Source organism: Oryzias melastigma, linkage group LG15 (assembly GCF_002922805.2).
Source record: "Oryzias melastigma strain HK-1 linkage group LG15, ASM292280v2, whole genome shotgun sequence".
Classification (NCBI taxonomy): Eukaryota; Metazoa; Chordata; class Actinopteri; order Beloniformes; family Adrianichthyidae; genus Oryzias; species Oryzias melastigma.
In genome coordinates, this window is record NC_050526.1 from 8,292,142 (window position 1) to 8,317,331 (window position 25,190).

Below are 25,190 nucleotides of genomic sequence, written 5' to 3' on the forward strand. Positions count from 1 at the left end.
GACAGCAATCTGTTTTTAATGTTACATAACACGGATTGTAAGCGCGGGAACAGCAGTAATCTGTCCAAACACCACGATAAACACACCAGATTCTAGCGGAGTCGTGCTCAGCATCTGACCGTCCAATGAGGCGTACAGACGTGGAGCACGTGAGGAATTAAAGATGGCAGCACTTTGAAAAACAATGATCCTGGAATATCAACAGGCTGAAAGCTCATAAGTTTCCTCAATTTGTTATTGTTGTTGCCTCAACAATTACAAATTGTCTGATATAAGATGCAAAATTGATTAAAGTGAATTTAGTTAGTTAGTTAGTTAGTCCTTTATTTCGAACATACAGATTACATGGTAAAAAAACAAAACAAAACAAGAAAAAAAAAAAAATTATATAAATTATAAATAAAAGATATTACACCTCAATTGTGTAGTTCGAAATGGAGTAGGAAGAAGTTTAAAAACTTTTTTAATCCTACCCCCTAAAAATATATCTTCATTTTAATCTTTAATATAAACTATTTCAGAAGCAGAAATTAAGTACCATCAGACATCTGTCCATATAATCGAATACACACAGGATCTATACAAAAACACGTACATATATACAAATATACCAGCTTTACCATTCACATGCTTTCCCTTCCCATAAATCTTTCCCCTGGGACCTCAACACCCAGCCTCTGTCAACCTCACCGATAATACACTCAAAACATTAATTTATATGAATGATATACTTCACAGTCAACAGCCTGTATCACTACATTAGATTTGTTATCCTTCTTCCCTACTATATTTACTGAAGACTAATATTCTATGTTTATGTTTGAAGTGGTTTATGCTGTTGCTCATTCGTAACTCATTATTCAGATTGTTCCATAGCTTCACTCCATTTATTGTTGTACAAAAGATCTTTTTTGTTGTGCGTGCTTTTAGTACTCTGAAATTATTTTCTTTTCTTAAACTGTGACCACCCAATCTGCCAGAAAACATTGATTGTAAATGTACTGGGAGTAAATTATGTCTTGCTTTGTACATCAGCTGAAGTATTCTATGTTCTATTAAATCAAAAAGTTTTAGTATCTTTGACTGAAGAAATAATTGATTAGTGTGATGGCGATAACTTACATTATGAATTATTCTTACTGCTCTTTTTTGTAACAAACACAGTGGTTTTAAAGAGGTTTTGTATGTACTTCCCCAAATTTCTGAACAGTAGGATTTGAACAATATGATTTTTTTTTTTTATTTCCACATTTATTGCTCTTTGAAGTGAGGCCATTTGATTTACTCTCCATTTTGGTTCTTAACTAGAGCTTTGTTTATTAGCTTATTTGTTTACTACCTTAAAACGTATGTAATTATGGTAAAGACACGTTAGTATTTATTGATAATGTTATTTTAATGTTGGATAGGGCATAGGAGTTATCCTAAAGGAAGAGTTTGTTAGGAGTGTTGTGGAGGTAAAAAGAGTGTCAGATAGAGTGATGAGTCTGAAGATAGAAATGGAGGGTGTCATGTTCAATGTTGTTAGTGGGTATGCCCCACAGGTAGGATGTGAGCTGGAAGAGAAGGAGAAGTTCTGGTTGGATCTTGATGAAGTGATGATGAGCATCCCTGGAAATGAGAGAGTTGTCATTGGTGCAGATTTCAATGGTCATGTTGGTGCAGGAAACCGAGGTGATGAGGAGGTGATGGGCAGGTTTGGTATCCAGGAGAGGAATGTAGAAGGACAGATGGTGGTTGATTTTGCAAAAAAGATGGAAATGGCGATAGTGAATACATTCTTTGAGAAGAGACAGGAACATAGAGTGACCTATAAGAGTGGAGGTAGAAGCACACAGATAGACTACATCTTGTGTAGACGGTGTAATCTGAAGGAGATCAGTGACTGTAAAGTAGTGGTTGGTGAGAGTGTTTCCAGACAGCACAGGATGGTGGTGTGTAGAATGACTCTGGTGGTGAAGAAGATGAAGAAAGAGAGGGCAAAGGCAGAGAAGAGGACAAACTGGTGGAAGCTGAAAAAAGAAGATTGTTGCATGACTTTTAAGAAACAGTTGAAACAGGCTCTGGGTGGTCAGGAGGTACTCCCAGATGACTGGATAACTACAGCTAATGTGATCAGGGAGACAGGTAGGAGTGTACTTGGTGTGTCATCAGGAAAGAGAGTTGATAAGGAGACTTGGTGGTGGAATGAGGAGGTGCAGGAGTGTATACGGAGTAAGAGACTAGCTAAGAAGAAGTGGGACACTGAGAGGACTGAGGAGAGTAGACAGGAGTACAGGGAGATGCAGCGTAAGGTGAAAGTAGAGGTGTCAAAGGCCAAACAAAGAGCTTATGATGACTTGTATGCTAGGTTGGGTAGTAAGGAGGGAGAGACTGACCTGTACAGACTAGCAAGGCAGAGAGATCGAGATGGGAAGGACATGCAGCAGGTTAGGGTGATCAAGGATAGGAATGGTAATGTGGTGACAGGTGTCAGTGGTGTAATGGAAAGATGGAAAGAATACTTTGAAGAGTTGATGAATGAAGAGAATGAGAGAGAACAAAGAGTAGAAGAGGTGACGGTTGTGGAGCAGGAAGTAAGAAAGATCAGTAAAGGTGAAGTGAGAGGGGCTTTGAAGAGGATGAAGAGTGGAAAGGCTCTTGGTCCTGATGATATACCTGTGGAGGTATGGAAGTGTCTAGGAGAGATGGCAGTGGAGTTTTTGACCGGGTTGTTCAACAGGATCTTAGGTGGTGAGAAGATGCCTGAGGAATGGAGGAGAAGTGTGATGGTGCCCATTTTTAAGAATAAGGGAGATGTGCAGAGTTGTGGTAACTACAGAGGAATAAAGCTGATGAGCCATACAATGAAGGTGTGGGAAAGAGTAGTGGAAGCCAGACTAAGAGCAGAAGTGAACATTTGTGAGCAGCAGTATGGTTTCATGCCAAGAAAGAGCACTACAGATGCAACATTTGCTTTGAGGATGTTGATAGAGAAGTACAGAGAAGGTCAGAGAGAGCTCCACTGTGTCTTTGTAGATCTGGAGAAAGCTTATGACAGAGTGCCCAGAGAGGAACTATGGTATTGTATGAGGAAGTCTGGAGTGACAGAGAAGTATGTCCGAGCAGTGCAGGACATGTATGAGGGCTGTAAGACAGTGGTGAGGTGTGCTGTAGGGGTGACAGAGGAGTTCAAGGTGGAGGTGGGATTACATCAGGGATCAGCTCTGAGCCCCTTCCTGTTTGCAATGGTGATGGACAGACTGACGGATGAGGTTAGACAGGAATCACCATGGACTATGATGTTTGCAGATGATATTGTGATTTGTAGTGAGAGCAGGGAACAGGTGGAGGTGGAGTTAGAGAGGTGGAGGTTTGCCCTGGAAAGGAGAGGAATGAAGGTTAGCCGCAGTAAGACCGAGTACATGTGTGTGAATGAGAGGAACCAGAGTGGAAGAGTGAGGTTACAGGGAGAAGAGATAAAGAAGGTGGAGGAGTTTAAGTATTTAGGGTCAACAGTACAGAGTAATGGAGAGTGTGGAAAAGAAGTGAAGAGGAGAGTGCAAGCAGGTTGGAATGGGTGGAGAAAAGTGTCAGGTGTGATGTGTGACAGAAGAGTTTCAGCACAAATGAAAGGAAAGGTGTACAAGACTGTGGTGAGACCAGCCATGTTGTTTGGACTAGAAACAGTGGGACTGAAGAAAAGACAGGAAGCAGAGCTGGAGGTAGCAGAGATGAAGATGCTGAGGTTCTCTTTGGGAGTGACCAGGATGGATAGGATCAGGAATGAATACATCAGAGGGACAGCACATGTTAGAGGTTTTGGAGATAAAGTCAGAGAGGCCAGACTGAGATGGTTTGGACATGTTCAGAGGAGAGACAGTGAATATATTGGTAGAAGGATGCTGAGTCTAGAGCTGCCAGGAAAGAGGTCTAGAGGAAGACCAAAGAGGAGGTTTATGGATGCAGTGAATGAAGACATGAAGGTGGCTGGTGTTAGAGTGGAGGATGCTGAAGACAGGCTTAGATGGAGGAAACTGATTCGCTGTGGCGACCTCTGAAGGGAAAAGCCGAAAGGAAAAGAAGAAGAGGATAGGGCATAAAATTGACATATTGTGTCAACAAAAATATAGAAAACAAACAAAGAAAACAAAAATATACATTTGTGTTTAAAATAGTTATATATCATAAATTACCAAGGTCATATATTAATTATTCCAATGTTTACCATTTTGCAATAATGTTGGTATCATGAATCACATTGTATTGTGAGTGACTCTGAGATTTTTAGCCCTAATACTGACATAATATAACATTTTCACAGATGGATACCCAGATATTGGGCTGACATACACATTCTCTTTGAGCTTTTATTTTCCATAAGTTTCATGTCAGAAAACTGTCTCCATTCTGAAGTTCATTAAAAACAGACTGGATCATGCTCAGTCAGGACCACTTGGAGACATTTATCCTCATGTCAACAGAAAAATAAATTCTTATATCCATTGATTGTGACAAAGTAACAATAAACGTTTGAAGAAACTAGTTCACTTCTTATGTGGTGACTTATGCTGTAGATTCTGGAGTTACATGATGTTTTTTCAAATGTTCACAAAAAAAAAAATCAATTTAGCTTTTCATTCACATTTTCATACAGAGAAATATTTCTGTTAAACCACACGTTTTTATTATAATTATGTGTCTGTAACTTTTGACCCCCCCCATTACATTCTAAATGCTTGCCTAATTTTTCATGTGGCGAAAAATGGGCCGGTCTTGACCATTAAACTCCGAGGCTGAAAATTTGTCTCACTCCGCCCCTGCTTGGAGGCATTTATGCTCATGTCAACAGAAATATAAAATCTCATGTCCATTGACTGTGACAATGACTGTAACAAATAAGATTGCACAAACTGGTTCACTTCTTATGTGGTGACTTATGCTGTAGATTCTGGAGTCATTATGAGGATATTTTTTCAAATGTTCAAAAAAAGTTCAATTTTTCCTTTATATTTTCATACAGGGGAATATTTCTGATAAACAACAAGTTTTTATTATAATTATTTATTTGTTATTTATGGCATCCAACCACATTTGAATGAGTGTCTCCTGGTTGTGTTGTTATGACATTGTTTTGAAGAAAATTCTGTTGGAACTACAATAGAGCTTTAAGATGACGTCACGACAGCAGCCCGCGCACGCCGCGTAACGAGACAAAGAAAAGAGAGTTATACATTTTTCAGTGTTGTTAAAATAAATGTTCTAATAAGTAAACCGATACACCAATTATGTCCTTTTGGCTAACATGACAATCAATCCTCTACATTTGTCCGCGGCTCACAGATCACCTCATTTCTAACGTGTTTACATCACGTGACTGTCGGGTACGGTAGCCATTTTGGTTCAGTTGTTCCACTCTGTTCGTTTATATTCAGACTGAAGAATCTCAGAGTGAACAGAAGTTCAGTCCTATTGGAAATGAACCGAGACCAATTTGATAAATGGGTCTGGGAGCGGTTCCTGGTACAGGAAGGTAGTTATCTCCTGCCACAGCTCCATGGAGAAGGTGGGTGTGTTTTCGTTGGTCTGGGGGCGGAGCTTGCAGCACAGACTCTTCCTGGAAGGAGCTGTTGGCATTGTCGCTTCATTTTCGGTATGCAGAAGCAAAACGGTTGCACCGCTCACCCCGCATGCGCGAACCACACATCACTTCCGCTCTTCACCCACTCTACCACAGAGTCATTTCCAAACAGTAAAACTCCTTGATCACAATAATTTATGTTTTTCTCAACAACCGAGAGCTTCTCCTGACTGGATTACAGATCGAAAAAAAATCCACCGAGTTACCGTTAATAACGTGTTTGGATTACCAGATAAAATAAAGTGTCTTAAGTGGCGCTGTATCCTCTTAGCTTAGGTAGTAAACTGCCGTCATGTAAAACAGCAGAAGAAGAAAACATTTGTAGTCCGTTTGTAGTCATTGCAAGATCGTAAGGTCCTGATCCTGAACGTGTCTTTTTCCTTCCGTTTTTTCAACAGTAAGTGAGTGTTTTCACTATGATAAACATTTTAAGTGCTATATTAACATCCTAAGAGGTTTTTATTGTTGTTACCGTCCGAAGACCGGAAAATGCTTTAGCAGAAGTGACGTTTGGTTCGCGCATGCGGGAGAGCGGTGCAACCGTTTTGCTTCAGCATACCGAAAATGCAGTGACAGGCATCAATCTTACGTCAGCATGTTTCGCCTGCTCGTTTTCATGGGTATGGGAGGGGCTGCTGCAGACAATGCAGGTTTTTAGAGGATTACTCTTAATGCATGAACGGATCAAAATACCACTTTGAGGTTCTCTATAGAGGGGGGGGCTGCACGGTGGCGCAGTGGTTAGCGCTCTTGCCTCACACCAAGAAGGCCCCGGTTCGAATCCCGGCTGGGACTTTTCTGTGTGGAGTTTGCATGTTCTCCCCGTGCATGTGTGGGTTTTCACCGGGGACTCCGGCTTCCTCCCACCGTCCAAAAACATGCTTCATAGGTTAATTGGTGACTCTAAATTGCCCCTAGGTGTGAATGTGGGAGTGGATGGGTGTGTGATTGAGACCCTGAGACAGACTGGAGACCTGTCCAGGGTGTACCCTGCCTTCGCCCATCAGTAGCCGGGATAGGGTCCGGCACCTCCGAAAGGGAAGAAGCGGCCAAGAAGATGAATGAAAGAAAAGGTTCTTTATAGAGAGAAATGAACAGTTTAATGCACTTAAAACCTCAAAGAGTAGGATTTTCATGGTAGGACCCCTTTAATTTATGCATTTTATTAAGCTATATTTTGCTGGGCCTTAACTCGATTGCCTGACTACACGTCACTGGTTGGAATACATACGGTATTGTTTATCTAAAATGAAATATTTTGCTGATCACAGCTAGGTCAGTGGAGAAATTTGGTGTTGGTGTTAAAGGTGCTGTCTCACTCTGTGCCAGCAGCATGCGAGGACCCGCTTGTTTTTTGTGGGTATGGGAGGAAATGCTGTAGAGAGGACTGGTCTTTAGAAGATCACTGAGAAATGTGTGAATAGATAAAAATGCCGCTGTGGGGTTCTTTATAGTCAAGAATGAACAGTATAATACACTTAAAAGAACAAATAGTAGATTTTTTTATGGTATAGACCCTTTAACTCTAACATGAAGTACTGTTTTGCCTGACACAGTAAGGAATAACCTTTTAATTATAGGTTTGATGATGCAACAGGTGGGAAACATCTGCAACTTTTTGATACATTAGGGAAAAAAATCTTTCAAGCTCAAGTAAAGAAAAATCTGAATCGTAATTTTGTTTTGTTATTTACTGTTTTTCACAGTAATTTTTTCTGATTTTTAAACAATACATTTTTCATTGTCTTTCCAGTCATTTTGTACTGTGTATATCTAAACAGATGAATCGTTTATCCCACAGGCTGAGGGAGGTGTTGGCATGTATAGTAGTTACACATCCATGCAGATCCTGCTTTCCCGCTGTAAAATTACATTTTTTTTCCCATCTCCCTGAGGATTCCTTCCTTTCTCTTTCTGCAGCTCAGTGATACAAGCAGGCCTGTGATGCAGCGGTGAGAGGCCTTGAATGCTAAACACATCATATGAAGGGGAAGGAGAGGAGGTGGAACAGGGGGAGGATGGGAGGCAAAAAGAGATCTGGGAATGAAAGAAGAATAAAAATGGACTCATTACGGCCAAAAGTGACAAACGCTGGGAATCTAGGAGATAAAGTAGAGAAGCAAGAGTGATGTACAGATCTTCTACTGGCAAATTAGTTGGTCAAAATGAATCTTTAACAACATAAAAAAGCTTTGTCCATTTATTCAAGTGAGTGGCTAAGACTCCCCTAATTTACTAAAGCCATTGCTTTCAGCTCATTTCAGTAATGATCAGAGAAGTCTGCCAGGAGCAGCATAGAGTTTCCAACAAACAGGACTGTCGATAGTCAGAAGCTTGGAAATTGACTGAGAGCACATCAGAGTATTTATCAGCTCCACTCTGGTACATAAAAGTAAATGTGCTTTAACTTCATCCGGCAGTTTAACTGTATTTAAATCTCTTCTTTTTTATGAGAAAGGGTAGGCGGCACACTCATAGAGGACGAGTCATTAAAACTCAACATGCTGCCAGACAACATCAGGAGGATAAAACCTCTTGCACTCTGCCTGCTGTCACTGGCTCACACTTGTCTGCTTTGTGTTCAAGAATATCAAAGCATGAGTTGTATTATCTGATGGAACATCTCAGCATTATCACCCTGAGATGTTCATCTGCATTTCTTGAGGAAGTGAGTAAAAACAATACTAGCCAAGGTACAGTGTTTATTGAAACAAACACACTCAATTACAGTCAAACTAAAAGAAACTACTTCATCCTAGATTGATATCAGCTTTTTACTATCCTTGATGAGGTTACAGTGCATGTTTAGAAAGCTCTCCTTTTGCAGTTTCCCCTCCAGCATGCATGTTTTATCTTTTAACAACACTGAGTTTCATTTTGAATTAGTATCAACCATAAATAATGAAACAATCCAAAGCAAACCAGTAGCACACTGTCTGTGTGAAATTAAAAGTACCACTTTAGACTAAAACATGACAAAATGTTAACTTCCCTGAAATGAATGTTCATTAAAATTAGTTATTTATGTCCAGAAGGTTTGACTTTATTGTAAAGGCGAGCCTTAGAGAGAAGGAGGAGCTAGAGAGGAAAAATAGCTTATCAATGACTGGAGATCTGCACACTTTGGGAACCTTTATCTTTTTCACTGAACAAGAGACAAAGATTGATTTCCCTCCGTGGAGGAGCAGAGCAGCCAGTGCTTCATGTCCCATGTACACTCTGTGTCATTCTTACTAGCAGAATTTTTATAACCCAAGTAGTTTTTCTTCACACAATCCATTCCAATACTAACTTCTTAAACTTAGCTCTCCAAATTTCTTTTTTCCCCCTAATAAGTCCATTTCTATGCTTTATCCAACATGCTCTTGTGTGATTTCCTCTGTTGGTTGTGTTCTTTACTGCTCCCTTTTGCTGCAGATTTCAGTGTTGTCTTTCTCATACATTACATTTAAATTGAGATATTTTCCCATTTCCGTTATTCCACATACTCGCCAATGTTGAGCCTACTCCTATATGGCGTCTCGTCACAAATCTTCTGAAGGGTTCAGGGTTTGGTGGTCTGCTGTATGTGCTCTTTTATACTGATATGTTGAAATGTAGTTAGACACTGGTTTTAACACCTAACAGGATCACAAACATACTGTGTTTTTCTCTGAAGTTAGTTTGTATAGTTTTCTAAAGTTTTTTCTCTGTATGTTGGAGCACACTTGTTTTTAGGCCAATGAGTATTTACATTGTATGAATAATATACAAACTTGGACAACTCAGAAATAACCAGTACAACAAATTGTATGGCATGTGGGTGGGAAAATGTTGTGTTTCTGAAAAAGATAAAGGATAAAGATAATAATATATATTTCTAAACTGTTCAGTCCATTTCAAATGTTATTTATTCTGCTTGTCTTTTATGCATGCACGGAGACTTTTGTCAGTATAGAGAAGAAGAAAGTAACAATTTCAGTATTTCCTTTTTTAAATGCTTTATATGACTTTGGGTGTCTAGTTCAAAGTCGATTCATTTTTCTGAGCCTTTACACGTAAGGTATTTTCTTTGACTTTATAAAAGAACTGGACCAAGTGAGTGTGACGTCACCCATAGAAAAGGGTTTTTATTTCCTGCTTCACCCAAATGAAGTCAATGTAGAGCCAGATAACGTTAGTAATTGGTCCAAGTCAGTCTGAGTCAACATTTCCATGGAAGGCACCCTGACCAATTAGAAGTGACCTTTTCGAAAGCCCACATCCCTACTACTGAAAGCAGGCTCATTGGTCAGTTTATTATTTGAATAACTTGCAATACAGAATACACATAATGAGAAAAAGGAAGTTATTCAAGATCATGTTGAAAAAGGTATCAAAGCAAGAATGGTTATTTTGACCAATAGAATGAGTAACAGCTCTGTCTATTTCTCTATAGAAGTCTACAGGATTTTAGTTTCTTGGAGTCATTGGGTTCTTCTTGTTTGGAATATGATGGGGCAGATGACCACTCAATCCAGTTCTCTTTCAAAGTTAATGGATATTTCATGTAGATCAATATCAATCAAAATGGTTACCATAGACACTGTTGTGAATATTTAAATGAGCACAACGTTGCTAGCCACTGTCCTTAAAGGATATTCAATCTGTTGTTTACTGATAGGTCAGTAAAAACTTTCAGTCAGCTTAGTATTTCTAAATCAAGGGGAAAATATCTGTTTTGCAGTTCACTTCATTCAATGAGAGCTGAAAAGAAAGTAAGAATTCCTTCAGTTCATGCTGCTTTGTCCAGTGCCAAACCACCACCATCTGATCTTACTCCAAAACAAAAGCAAGGTCTTGAATATCCTAATAAGGGACCACCGCATCAACATCCTGCCAGAAGATAAAGGAAGATGCACAGGGATCCTGAATGTTGTGGACTATGGAGCTAAAATGAACAGCTTACTCTGTTATACCACCTAGTATGAGACACTGCGGAGAGCTACAACCAGTGACTACAAGAAGGACAAAGACTGGTAACAAGCAACTGAATTACTGACTATACTTGAGGGACACCTTTTCCCATCACCTATGTCCTCCCAAAAATCCAGAGGATTAGAGGAAGTACCTTAGATTTATTAGCAGTAGCACAGACTCTATAACCTGTGGAATACAAGCTGGTTAAAATCCTGGGGAATATCCTGGATCCCTATAGGGGGCATCACAGAGCATCACACTTTCATCCACTTTGGGTGGACTCTACAAGACCATTGGGCCTCATTCCAAAACCTGCCTATTCAGTTGTATTCCCATCACAGAGACGGTCACCACAGTGAAGATGAAACTGCTTCAAGACTTTGTTTTATTTTGATAATCACATTAAAGCAGTCACAAAATCAGCCTATTATCATCTCAAAAATATCTCAAGGATTAAAGATCTGATGTCTAAGCAGGACCTGGAGAAACTAGTGCATGCTTTCATCTTTAGTCGACTTGATTACTGTAACAGTGTTTTTACAGGACTACCAAAAAAATCCATCAGGAAACTGCAGCTTATTCAGAACTCTGCTGCTCGGGTTCTCACAAGGACCAAGAAAGTAGACCACATCAGTCCAGTTCTGAGGTCTTTACACTGGTTACCTGTCTGTCAGAGGATAGACTTTAAAGTTCTGTTACTGGTTTATAAAGCTTTGAATGGTTTAGCACCAAAATACATGACTGACCTCCTGACCCAGTATGTACCAGCCAGACCTCTCCGGTCATCAGGATCCGGTCTTTTATCAGTTCCTAGAGTCAGAACTAAACATGGAGAAGCTGCATTCAGCTTCTATGTTCCACAGATCTGGAACAGACTTCCAGAAAACCTTAGATCTGCTGAAATACTCAGTGTATTTAAATCCAGGTTAAAGACTCACCTGTTCTCAGTTATTTGATTAATATGTATTCAAAAGTTTACGTCCGCACTGTCTATCTATGCTTGTTTTAAATTAAAATCTTTTTACTTTCTTTTAATTTTATTTTATTGATCACACCTTTACTGTTTCTTTTGGTTGTTTCTTTTAATGTTTCATGTAAAGTACTTTGAATTGTCTCTGTACATGAAATGTGCTATACAAATGAACTTGCCTTACCTTACAAGAAAGAACAAAAGTGACTGCAAACCACATCAGCCAACCAATGGAAGTGTATCTCAACAGCCCATGGTTCCAATTCAGAAACCACTTCTACAGGCAGATATGGCTGTGCCATAGGCTCACCAGTGTCAACCATTGTGATCAACCTATTCATGAAAGAGGTGGAGAAAAGACCTCAAGACTTGACCACTGGTTCTGATACATGAGCAGTGGACACCTGTGTGAAAATCAAAATCCAGAAACTGGAAACCTTTACTTCACACATTAATTATGTGGACAAAGACATTAGATCCGCATGTAAGCTCAGCCTTACAGGACTGCTCAGTGATCATCACAAAGGACATATGGAAGTGTACAGAAAGCCCAATCACACAGATCAGTACATGCTATTCCAACTCCATCTCCATTACAAACTTGGTGGGATCAGAACCTTGCATCCTAGAGCTCAAGAAGAACCCCACTAGCTCTGAAAGTAAGAAACAAGAGGAACAATGTCCACCAAGCTGTCAGAACTTGTGGATTTCCTTATTGAGCCTTCTCCAAATCCCAGATCAGAGGGAAACACAACAAGAATGAATATGAGCCAAAAGGGAATTATTGTAATCTCAGGGTTCTTAGAGAAATAGAAATGAATTTTGCCAGGACATAATCCCACGCGATTTCAAACCTTTCAACACTTAGAGACAGAAATTGGTTACTCCCAGGAACAAAACCCCGACTTACAAAGTGATGTGGTATAATGCAACGAACAGCACAACTGTTAAATAGCAGACTTTCCCGAAAAACTCTAGAGGGCAAATGAACTTAAATGCAGCTGGAAGGACTGACCAGAAACCATGACTTTTTGTTAATGCATTATTCTCTTAACCTATGGATTGAGGGGTCACGTCTCAAAAGCTTTCCTCCTAGAAGCATATGAACCAGTTGTTATACTACTGCACCTTAGAATCTTGGAGTGGAGGTGAGCTGTTTAAAAAAAATGAAATCAAGTCCAGTTGACTTTATTGATGCCTGGTACTTTGATGGAATTTACCAGAAAGACAGAGAATCCACACTGACATGATTAAGGAATACTTAAAGCCACAAGTACCTCCTTTAAGAATTGTTGAAGCTGTGACAGAGCTACAACTCTGCATCCTACAACTAGTAGGATACAGATCACACTTTCTAACTTAACAGTGGTAGTAGAATAGATTTTTGTCACTATCACTAAGGTACTGGTGAGGTAAGAAGTGCATCTCTTATCTGTGTGTCTGCATATTTTTAGAAAAGAAAATGCAGTGAAATTTTAAATGTATTAAAAAAGCCTGATTAAGACCCACTTTTTGGAGGTCTGCACAGTAAATCCTCTGACTCTTATAGTTTTATTGGCTTTATCAACTTCATGGCAGTGCCTGACATTTCATCTCTCAAGCCAATTACCCAGACTTCCACTTTGACACGACATCAGGTCATTATGCGAGTCAGGAGCTGCACTTTCACCTCCGCTGCAGTCCGATTCCGGTATTCACCGTCGGCTCGCTCTCACTGGCGCTCATTTGACCTCCTTCCAGTAATGAAAAAGAAGACTGCTACACTGGCATTTTGCAATCTAAATACTCATTACCATCCTACATTTGAGAGTTGCATGGTAGCATGACCTCTTCTCTCATCTCCGTCTTCCTCAAATACACATCTGTTGCACATTCTCACCAATCAAATCATTTAAATGCTGCATGTAATTCATCTTAATTTTAAATGACATTAAAATATTATAGAGGTTAGAGTGCAAGAGATGTAATTTTAAAGCATTTAACCTTTATTGTTTCAAATATTCAGGCAAGAACAGTATTCCTAAAAATATTCCTCTTCTTTCTGGGAAGGTTAATATGCCTTTAAAAATTGTGTTTGGTTAGCTCCAAAGCACACACACAAATACACACCAACACAGACATTTTAGCAATTCCTCTCACTCTTGCTCTCCTCCCCTCATCGCTCTTCTCTACTGTTTTTTATGTGACCTGTGGCCGCATCATGCTCAGCCAACTGACAACGTTTGGCTCTTGTGTGCCAGTTAATCTGACCTGTCCTGCTTTATCTACCAAAACAGCTTCTGATGAACAAAAATCAAAGCCTAATTGTCTCCCATATCAATCCTCATTTATCTCCCTCTGCCTGACGTCATCTCCTACAGTAGGTTCCTCCTAAAAGTGGAATGCAGCAGTATGGAGACTTTTGCAATTCCACTCCTCCGTTCCTGCTTCAGTACTCCAGTCCTCTCCACAGTGATTCACTCTGTGTGCTCCAAGATTTTTCTATTTTTAAGAATGAAAATCTGAATCTTTTAACACCTCAGAGGGGAATTGCCCACTTATACATATATAAATATATGTATTTATGTATATACATACAGACCCTTTCCAAAAAAATTGAATATCAAAGAATTTCATTAATTCCATTAAAAATGTAACATAGAATATAGATTCAGGGCCCACTGTTTAAATAATTTCTTTTTTTTTTTTTTTTTTTTTTTACGTTAGTAGGTGTTCCGGCTCATAAAACCTTCAAAACTGAATTTAAAAAAAATCAGAACACTTTGGATCAATCTGCACAGATTTTGCAGAGCATGAACTTTTAATTTGAGTTTTAATAACTAATCGATGCAATTAACAGATTAGGTATTCATAATGGATGGAATGTTGGGTGAAACATCCAGTCACATGTTTATTGTGGAGATAAACAGCATCAGAAAGGATAGACCTATAAATTCTCTCCTTCCCAAAGCGAGGGAGGATCAGTTTGTCACTGAAGCTGCTCTCTGGGGCCAACTGGTGTCCTGCTATGAGTGAGATCCAGGTAGCACAGGTCAAACCTTGAACCCCTGATGACTTTGGCCAGCTGCTGATCCAGTAGGTGGCGCTGTACAGGATGGATGATGCCACGGTCCTCAGTGACCCCTGGATTCCAAAAGAAGGCAGTCTGTACAATGTGTTGTTTTTGATGGTTCATAATCTTTGCATAAATTTCTCTCCCGTGAAGCCTGCCATGATCAGACACACTAAAAAAGTTTTCAACAACTTTCCAAGGTCAGTAACCAAAGCAGTTTATCACAGGCATGGAGATAAACATGACTATTATTGTGTTGATCTAATAGGATATGTTACCTTATGATGAATAACAAATTACAGCAAACTGACGCTGAACAGCTGTTGGTGCGACAGCTTGTGTCAGTATTCAAGAGGTGCATAAATACTGCAGCAACACAAACTATTTGTGCATCTAGTTTTTGTTTCATGAGCTCTTTGTTGTTGTCTGCTCTGAAAATGAGTTCAGCTGCTTTGTGTTTTGGAGAAATGGAATTGAGAGTAAAATACTCACAGATGGTTTATTAAGTTATGTGTCTTTTTTTAGACAAGCTTTATGTGTCCTTTAAACATTTACATCTACACTACAATTAGGACTGTAAAGGTTTGGGTGCATGCATGCTGTACATTTATATTTAATATTAAACTTTTCACTCTTCCTTCACCGTCTATTAAATAAATTCATCTGTTCCTTCTTATTCTATGCTCTTTTAAGAGTCTTTGGGAACGTTCACATACAGGTGTGAACAGGAAGTAGCAGAGTGAGGTGCAGCACTTTTTCTAATTACTTTGTAGCTTTAGCGTGAGGCACCATCTGCAGAATGACCGCCATTGCTTCAATTAACATTCTTAGATGAGCGTGATATGAGCGTCACTGCACAGCCAGTGTTTGCTCAGTAGAAATCTGCTGCAAAAGCTCTGGCTTCGTCAAGTTATAATTACACTGACGCTCTGGTTTAAAATCAGCTGTTAGATATTTCTCTGCCCCTTTTTATCTGTTCTGAACGGATTTCTGTAATTATTGTTCTTTTGTGTAGGAGTAGTAGGTTTTGCTCCCTGCTGTTTCTGTTTTCTGCCCTGTGCATAACCATACCTTTGACAGAGTGCGCCCTCCACAGAGTTCATTCTTTGGTTGTGTTAAAACAGTACCAGCAGCTTGTGTTTTATATGACGTGCACACAAACCTGGTTGGGAAAAGCCTGAAGTAGGCTACTTGTTACTAACACAGGATCATAAATCTGAATGATGTCGTAATAGAGTCTGCAATTGAATTTAAGACTTGGAAATGAGACTTTTTTCAATATTTAAGTCAATTTAAAAGTATAACTTTATTATGATCTCTTTTAATATGTTTGGATCTTTTCTAATATCAAGTGAGCATGGTAGGTCCCTTTTTACTCTCTTCAGTGACCCCTGTCTCTCACTGCCACCACCCTCCTGGGCAGAAGGGATTGGTCTTTGCTGTCTGCTGGACTCTCTGCAGTGCTGGCTGGTGGTTGTCTGGATGGGGGGTTTCTTGGGGAGCGATGGCTCTTGTCTGGGGTTAGGTGGACCCGGGGCATGACTGGGGACTATTCTCTGGACAGGTTGTAATCCGACCCCTCCTATTATTGAATCATCCTCTAACTTCTTTGCTCATTTTCCTTTTCTCATATACATTTCCCCCAACTCTTTCTCTTGAGGTCCATCCGTTCCAAACAGAAATGCACACAATTATACTGAAAACAAAGGGGTTCATACAAATACACACCTTGTGTGTCTGAAGCTCTAAACCTCCTATTATAAAAGTAGCGTCTGTCTAACACAAGAACCCTTCAGCCTCAGCTGCTGGACAGGACAAGTAAAAAAAATCCTGATTCTTCTAAAAAATGTAAATTCCCTGCATTTGTAAAAGAGAGCGATCTCAGATGATGACATGTGCATTGATTCACCCCCATCACAGCATCATGCAGACAATTTGCTGGAAAAAGGCAGCAAACCTCTCAGTGAGAAACGCCTACTTCAAAAAGAAGCTGTGTCACAAAAATAATCCAAAGGTGTCTCCCTTTTTTCTGTGAGACTGTCTGCTCTGGGTTTTTCTAACAAATCAAGAGGCCATCATTGGACTCTTCTTGGTCTTTAGCAGAAAATATCTATCTCATTTCTCTCATTTCACAGTGGAAGCTTCCTGGATCTGAGCGTGAAGTTATCTTCAAAACATTTCTGAAGCCAAAAAAATAAAGAAAGAAACTGGTATTTATGTTCATTTAAAACTCAATGGATCCTGCAAATTTGTAAAAGAGACAAATCTTCAACTGGACCATATGAAAAAAGAAAAAAAAAACACTTACTTAGATGCTCCATATAGACTTTTTTTTTACTGACAAAACACCATCTACAGGTAGACGATGGAATTTCACAACCTAAAAATTATGACCTAGGATTACAGAAGTTAATTGATTGATTGATGAATTGATTGATTGATCTGGTTTATTTCAAGCATAGATTGTGAAAAATACAGGACAAAACACACAAATATTTCAAACTCATTAAATAAATAATAAGATGCATTGATTAGAAAATAGAAAACAAACAAACATAAACAAAGCGACACTTATTTCACATTTGATTCATTAAATATTGTAATTATTACCTAAAGTCAAGTAGAGTTTGATTGATCACTTAAAAAGGAATGGGAAGAAGCAAACTTGTATAATCCAACCACTAATCATTTTAAATGTCATGTGACTCCATGAAGCATGTTAGGATGAGTGTTGTTGTCCTGTTTCAGATTCAATCACACTGTTTTAGTTCAAGCCTAGAAAAAGATAAATAATTTAGCTATAGATGGTTTTAGAACATATTAAGAGTTTACTTTCTGAAGTTGTTGTGACTGGAACAGGATTTTTCTATTGTGTTCTTACCATGATGGTAATGGAAGATCTCCTGAGCTTTAACAGATGGACACTGGCCACCTTTTGGCCCTTTGAACGTGTTTTGTAGAGTTAAAAACACAAACATATGGCTGCAACAAACATTTTTAGAGATACGTGGATGTAGTTGACAATGAAGGAGCAGAAGTATTGGTCAAGAGCAGAAATACTACCGTTACAATCACAGTAATTACCCATCACTCAATGACAAAACACAACTCCTTTTATTCTACTTTGATTATTACAGTTGGCATTCTTTCAGCAGGCATACTTTGCAAAAGGAGTTTAAAACATATTTGCTTAAATGTGTACAAGCTGTTGATTGTTTTGGCTCCTCAGACAACAGAAATAAAAAATATCTTGGGTGAAGGCGTGCTGAGGCTGCAGACACTTGTTAGTCGTTTGCGGGTGAAAAACTAGCCTGCCTTGTTTCCTTGGAAGGGCACATTTCACCCCAGGAGTCTCATACATTATACAACGCCTGATGCTGCAGCGAGCACTTGAAACACGCACATTATTGTCTTTTTTGATAGCAGGTGTATAGACACCTTCATACTCACCTTTAAATTCATGGCTGCACTGACTCTCTGGTTCTCATTTTACAATCTTCCACTCTCCATCCTTTAAAAGCATCCTGTTATTCCTTTGGAAACAGACTCCGAAAATATTCCAGCTTTTGTTGGCGGTCTTACTAATAAATATTTGCTGCCTTAATATTGGGGACTGTCAGGATATTTATGCTTGTAATCCAGCCAGACTGCAGCTGGAAAGACGTGTCATTCACAGCATTAGAGTTTGACTCTAAGGCAGGGGTCTGCCACCTTCAGCTCTGAAAGAGACAATCGGGTTGATTTCTCACTGACTACAACCTAGTAAGAGCCACAAACTCTTCCTTCACTCCTTAAACAATACAACACTGATTTGTATTTATGCTATCATGATACCCATTAGTGAACTGTTGTTCATTTTGCATCAATATAAAACATAAAAATTAAAAGAAAATGTTTTTTTTACGTTTGATAAAAGTTCACGTGAGCTCCTTTCAAACTAAAAGACATCCTGCTGCACATGATCATCTCAATGCATCAAAAGTAGCAGTAAGTAGTAAGTGCAATGGCAGCAGGGATTACATAAAATACAGTTAATTTTACTGTTGTTGGTGCATCACTCCCAGAAATGTAAATCTAACAAATTGAAATCTAAGCAAATTAAGTGACCCCTGACATATTTTTGAGCACACTTAAATTCCTTAATTTCTTCAAAAATAGAAAATTTGCTTAATAATCTTAATACTGGGCTGCACGGTGGTGTAGTGGTTAGCGCTCTCGCCTCACAGCGAGAAGGCCCCGGTTCAAATCCCGGCTGGGGGATTTGGGACCTTTCTGTGTGGAGTTTGCATGTTCTCCCCGTGCATGCGTGGGTTTTCACCGGGGACTCTGGCTTCCTCCCACCGTCCAAAAACATGCTTCATAGGTTAATTGGTGACTCTAAATTGCCCCTAGGTGTGAATGTGAGAGTGAATGTGTGTGTGATTGAGGCCCTGAGACAGACTGGAGACCTGTCCAGGGTGAACCCCGCCTTCGCCCATCAGTAGCCGGGATAGGCTCCGGCACCCCCGCAACCCCGAAAGGGAAAAAGCGGTCAAGAAAATGGATGGATCTTAATTCTGGTTGTGCTTATTGATGTCCATTATTTTTTGTAGTACTGTACAGGGCGCACAAAAATGTAGTAATTCAACTTGTGATACATACTGTCCTTCAACTGTTTGTAAATGAGTTAAAGTTTGAGTTAGTTTACTCTTTACTACTTTCTCACTTCTTCCTTTACAGTTACTTTTTAACATTCAGAAACTTTTTTATGTCTCTTTAATAAAAGAGCCACATGTGGCTCTGGAGCCGCAGGTTGCAGACCTCTGATCTAAGGCATCGTATGGATTATCATATGTCTTGTGGTAAAATGTGGCCAGTTATAAAAATGTTCCATTATGAGTTGATTGGTGTTGAGCTTTGCTTTGTTCTGCTGTTTATATCAATCAACTTTTTTCCCAGTATTTGTCCACAAGAGAAATTAGTCTAATGAAACTGTTTCTTTTGATTCCTTCACTGAAAGTGTTAGCACGCTGAGTTTGTTTAGTCTAAGAGCGACCTGCTGAACAGGAGTGGGTTGCATTTGTTAAAACGATGAAGGCTGATCCTTCTGCTCAGGCGTAGAAAGTTGATGTCTCATCAGTCTTGGTGCATGTTTTAGTTCAGCCTGGTTGGGTTGATCTATATGGATGTGGTTAATAACAAACGTCTCTTGAGGCGTTTCCAGAGAAAGTAATCAGGTTCAATACAGGCTCAGCTAAATGTCTTCAAAGTCTGTCCAATTATAATCCTGATCAAAGTGATCCAAACAAGAGAAAAGGAAATGCATTTCATTTATAGAGGATTTATTCTGGCTGTCTTTTACTTTGTTGATTGTTTATTTATTAGCCTGAACTTCAAGTCCAAACTGTGCATTTATCACATGGGAACAGACACCGCTGCATACAAATGTGATATCAGATCTTTGGTTGATCATTGATTTTTTTTTGTTATAAAAATAACATGGCTAAATATTTTGGGCAATACTAATAAAATGATAACCATAAATCAGTGTAATGTACATTTTCTGACTCTATAAATAAAGTCCATCTGGCGAGACAGGACGCACCAGTTCAGTTTTTTTATACTTTAGGTGTCTTTCAAACCAAAATTTTTTATTTTTATTAGGTGTGTGAACTCAGTGTCATTAATCTTAACTAGCTGCGGTTCTGGTTTAGTTTGACAAATTAATATTGGTCTCGACTTCAGGATAAACTCTTTATTTTGTCTTCATCAGCTGAAGAAAAGTACGAGCTTTAAGGGTCAATCATGTTTCTGGTCTGTGACCCACCTCTATTCCAACTAGTTCATGTGTATTTTGGAATTTGCTTATAAACTAATTGATTCAAAATACATTTATCTTATTGTTAGATTTGTATTTTCTTTGTACCAGCCTTCATTCCTAAATTGTGATATACGCTTCTACCCATTGACTCTGATTTAATTCAAAGTATCTTGCATAATATAACAGCATTATCCATGTTCATTAAGGAAAATGATTTAATTGCTGAGTGTAAAGTATGTGCTAACAATCCAAGTCACATTCAGAGTCAAACTGCAGACCTCTGTGATTACTTCATCTCTCAATGCTAATTAAAAGCAGAAGCCGAGGCGCAGTAATTACCACATTACAATGAATAAACAGGAATTTGTCTTGGAGACGCTGGCACAGCACCTACAAAGTATGGGCAAGGGAATGGTGCTTTCTACCAAATAATGAATGCACTAGTTCAAATATTCCCATCTGGTCTGTGCAGGTACAGCCGTCTGACTTCAGAGAAAAGTAGACTTCTCTAATTATTTGTGCTGCTGCGAGTTTGTTCCTTGTCTCATTGCCTTGATTATGCGCACAGAAGTGTGTAACCTTTTCCCCTGCTGTGTAATCCAGTGTAGTGCAGCTCTGCATGCTCCTAAAGAGCACGAGCAACTCCCAGCACCACTAATCTATATAGGAGTTCTTAGCTCCTTCTGTGCACAAACCCCGCATGAATGCTAAGACACATGATCATTTGCTTATATTTACCAACTTATCTCATAAACCAACCCAGTCTCAGTCAAATCATAAACTTACCCTTCAGTTACACTGCCTTTAGTCAGTTTTCTGTGCTTCAATTTGACGACTCTGAAACATTAGCCACATCATTTCTGTGATTCTGGCGAAACAGAAGCCCCAAAAGACACATCTGCCGTTACTACAACATTTACTTTGTACAATTACTATAAAATGTGTGCCTCTCTGAATTTCTTATCTATGTCTGTTACGACTAGAGTTCGAGAACCCAAATGCAGAGCAGGCTTGAACCAGAAGGATAAATCAGACTCATTTAATGTTCTTTTTTTTAACAAATAAATAACCATTGTTGATGGGGAAATAAGGGGAAAGCTGTTTAAAGAAAAACTACAGAATAAAATGACCAAGAAAACCTAGAAACTTCACAAAACGCTCCAACACAGAGAAATGAACCACGAGAACTTAAATAGGCAAACAACTAAATGAAGTGATAGGATGCCGCTGTGAAATCCTCCAGCAGGAAGCACAGGAAGAGGGCGGGGCAGCAAGGAGGAGCCACAGAAGACTGCACAAAACAGGACAGAGAAAAAGGAACTAAACACACAGAGCATGTCAATGTCTGTATGACGAGTATCCACTAGCAAAAAAGTGGAGCACTTGTACTTTACATGTCCGTGTCAGTGGGACGAATAAAAGACTATCTTATGTTATCTCAAAATATGGACCTTTTTTCCATAATTCTAGAAACTGTTACATCAGAAAATAGCCAGAAGGAGCACTGACATAAAAACACCTATGTATAAACTCGACAGCGAAGATTTCATACAAATGACAAGTGAGCCATTTTCTGCAGTAGACACCTTAAGATCAGATTAGTTTTTTTGTTTATTTTTAACCTTTAACCTTAACGATTCTGCTGCTTTTCTCCTTCAGAATCTGCTGTAATGACGTTGATCGTGTTCACAATTAAAACCTTAAAGTAAGTCAAAGAACATGAACACTAGAGCTCCAATGATAAAGGGTTAACCTGGATATGTCAGGTTTTGACAAAAGTGACACAGACATGAGGGATCTAAAAGCATGTGTATAGTTTAAAAGTCCCCAGGACAATTCCTTTTATTTAAAAAAACAAAAACGTTCCCTGTTTTGTTTTAATTATTATGATGAAGTTTTTAACCAAAATCCAACAATCTAAATGTCTGGTGGAAATTTTCCAGCGTTCTCAGTCCTGCTACCGTAAGTATTGGATGAAACTCACACCAAAAATCCAGTGATGCTGATTTGACCACAGAAATGTGAACGGCGGCTCATTTGACTGCAGTCAATGTGAAGATACCATCTTCTCTTCTCCAGAACCTGAACTAGACACTAGGAACAGATGAGGGTTTAGTGCATGTGCAGCAGAGCTGTTGATGGAAAGAAGATCATTCATTCAAACAGAGTCTGTCCAAGACAGTTTGATTGATTTAAAAGGAGAAATACTCAGAAATGATAAACTAAATGATTTCTTATTATATTTGTTCTCTTTCATAAGGAAAATGACACACAGACATTTTAAAAACTCTAAAAACAGGATCTTCATCAGAGGGGGACTTTAAACAAAAAGGGGGCTGTGCGGTTTTGTAGTTCTTCTGGGATGAGAACCAGCTTAAAAGGCTCTGGTTCAAATCCCGGCAGGGTGCTTTCTTTGTGGAGTTTGTCCTTGTGCATGTTTTCTCCAGTTTCCTCCCACAGTCTAAAAACATGCTTCATAGGTTAATTCTTATCTCTAGATTTCCTCTAGGTGTGAGTGTGTTTGGCCCCCAACAGACTGATGACCTGTTTAGGGAGAACCCTGCCTTTGCCCAAAAGTAGCTGGTATGGAACCAGCAACCCCATGACCCCAACAGGGATTCAGAGGGTTCTGAAGATAGTTCAGCTTAAATACAGTAATAGGTTACAAACTAAAAGGTTATTTATTCATGACATTTGGATACGTAAAACTAGAATAGAATTATTGCAAAAAGTCAGTTTGTTTTATTTATTTATTTATTTTTTTAAGCCAATCTTTAAATTTCCCCATTTCTTAAAAGCCTGAGTTCATGGAGTTTAATCATCTGAGACAATCAGAAGCCAAAGCCACTGATGTACTCTGCATTCACATTAATCTCCACTGTCTGACAGTCGGAGCATATGCAGAGTTGATTTAGTCTGCTGACCTCTAACATGGCAACAAATGTGTTTTTGAATCAAATCAGTGAGTTTTATTTACAGTTTTTGTAGTCTTAATTCATTTGTTCAGCTTCTTATTGGGTTGTCTTGGTTATTTTGTTTTATGTTGGATTCTTTCATTGTGTGTTTGATGACATTTTTTACTACTCAGCTGAGACTCGTGTAGACAAATATCTTGAATGTTTTACTGTAGTTCTTGTTGATTTCCCTTTTTAGTCTGCTGCAGTTTGGGTTTTAGAAAGTGGACACTTGGTCTTCCTGCATCACACAGGTTTGGAAACGAGTGGCGGTCACAACAGCTTGAATAATTTATGTCAATGACCAGCAAACAAGATGTTAGTGTCTGCGCTGCAGTACTTGTCCTTTCTGAGCTGCTTCAGCAGAGAGGGAGGCAGACAGAGAAAGGGTTTCCGTCCAGGACACCGGTCTGCATCTGTTCATAATTCATGAGAATTCAACCAGAAACTAAAAGCCTTTCCCTACTTAGACAAAAAGCTGATGCAAGAGACGTATGGAAAATCCAGACAGAAAGGAGCAAAAGAAAAAAACATTTTTAACATGAATATTTCACCTGGAAGTTAAGAATGAAAATAACTGAAAATTAGGATGCATGGAGAGTACGAGAGAGAAAAGGAGAGAGTAATTGTAAATGAGGAAGACTGAGGAAAAGGCAAAGTAGATGCAGGAGTAGACATGCATAAAACATGAAGGAAATGATTTTAAGAAAGTGAATTAAAAACTTATTTTTTATCACCAGAAGCTCTTTTACATTTGAGCTCAAACCACAAGATGCAGTTTTTATTTCTGTCAGTGGATAGGAAAATTAGATGAGCATTTAATTCACTAAGTTGACCTGCATGAAGCTGAGCTTGTAAAACCTCGAGACAGCACAACTCCTTCAGTAAAGTGAATCACATTCAGTCAATGTAAAAAAATCAAGCTCCATTTCAATGGGATGATTTTTGTGAATTCCTGATGGATAAATGGCTCTTTACTGACTACTGGGAAGTAAACAAATCGGGAGCTCTCCTCTGTCCCCTTTAGCCCTCAAGTATTTGCAGGTCTGTCTGTGCGTGCACCTTTGATTCAGCTACAGAGGAGGATCATTTAAGCTCCTTTCCGCCCGGCAGCCACATTCTGGAGGCTGTTGTCAGAACAGCCCAGAGCAAGAAGCAGCCACAAATCCCCAAAGACCTCATGAGGAGAGGAGGTAGGTGCAAGTAGTGTTTTAAGGATCCTTGCTGTCTGGCAAATTGATAAAGTGGAATGCTTTAAAGAAGGATCGTTGGAGGGAGAAAGGGTTTGGGTTCAGAGAAACCAACAAATAATGATCTGTTTGGAAGTGTCTGGAGAAGCGGCTGGATGGCTCAGTGGGCTAGGTGAAGGGCTGACACGCAGGAGCCCTGGGTTCGATTCCCAGGGTTGTCCACTGATCTCCACCCAGATTGGGTCCTTAGACAAGACCCTTGATGCTGCTGCCTAACTGGGTCCCTGTGCCCCTCAAGTACAGGGTTGTGTCAGGAAGGGCATCCGGCGTAAAAACTCTGCCAAATCACTGATGTGAAACAGTGGGAGCTGTTACGCTGTGGCGACCCCGAAAGGGATAAGCTGAAAGTGAACTACTACTACTTGGAACTGTCTGGAGACAGACCAACACAGTTTAGATCATTTTAGCATAATTACTCATGTCTGGAATACTTCTTAAATCTGGTTTATAAGGCAGCATTTGAACTTGTGATCAGTCACATTGCTCAGTGTGTTTGACCAGCTGCTCTGGATGGCTAAGGACAAAGATCTGAAAAAGAAAATGACACAACTGTGTGTCATGGAGATCTGATTTTTCCTCATTGCTTTAGACGTGTGCTGTCACATT

The 25,190-nt window shown here is 39.3% G+C and overlaps 1 protein-coding gene across 1 annotated transcript in view; it reads left to right on the forward strand.

The window, feature by feature from the left end:
- LOC112161972 (adhesion G protein-coupled receptor A3) overlaps nucleotides 1-25,190 on the forward strand; it is a 212,821-nt gene that overhangs the window by 95,641 nt on the left and 91,990 nt on the right. The window lies entirely within an intron of this gene.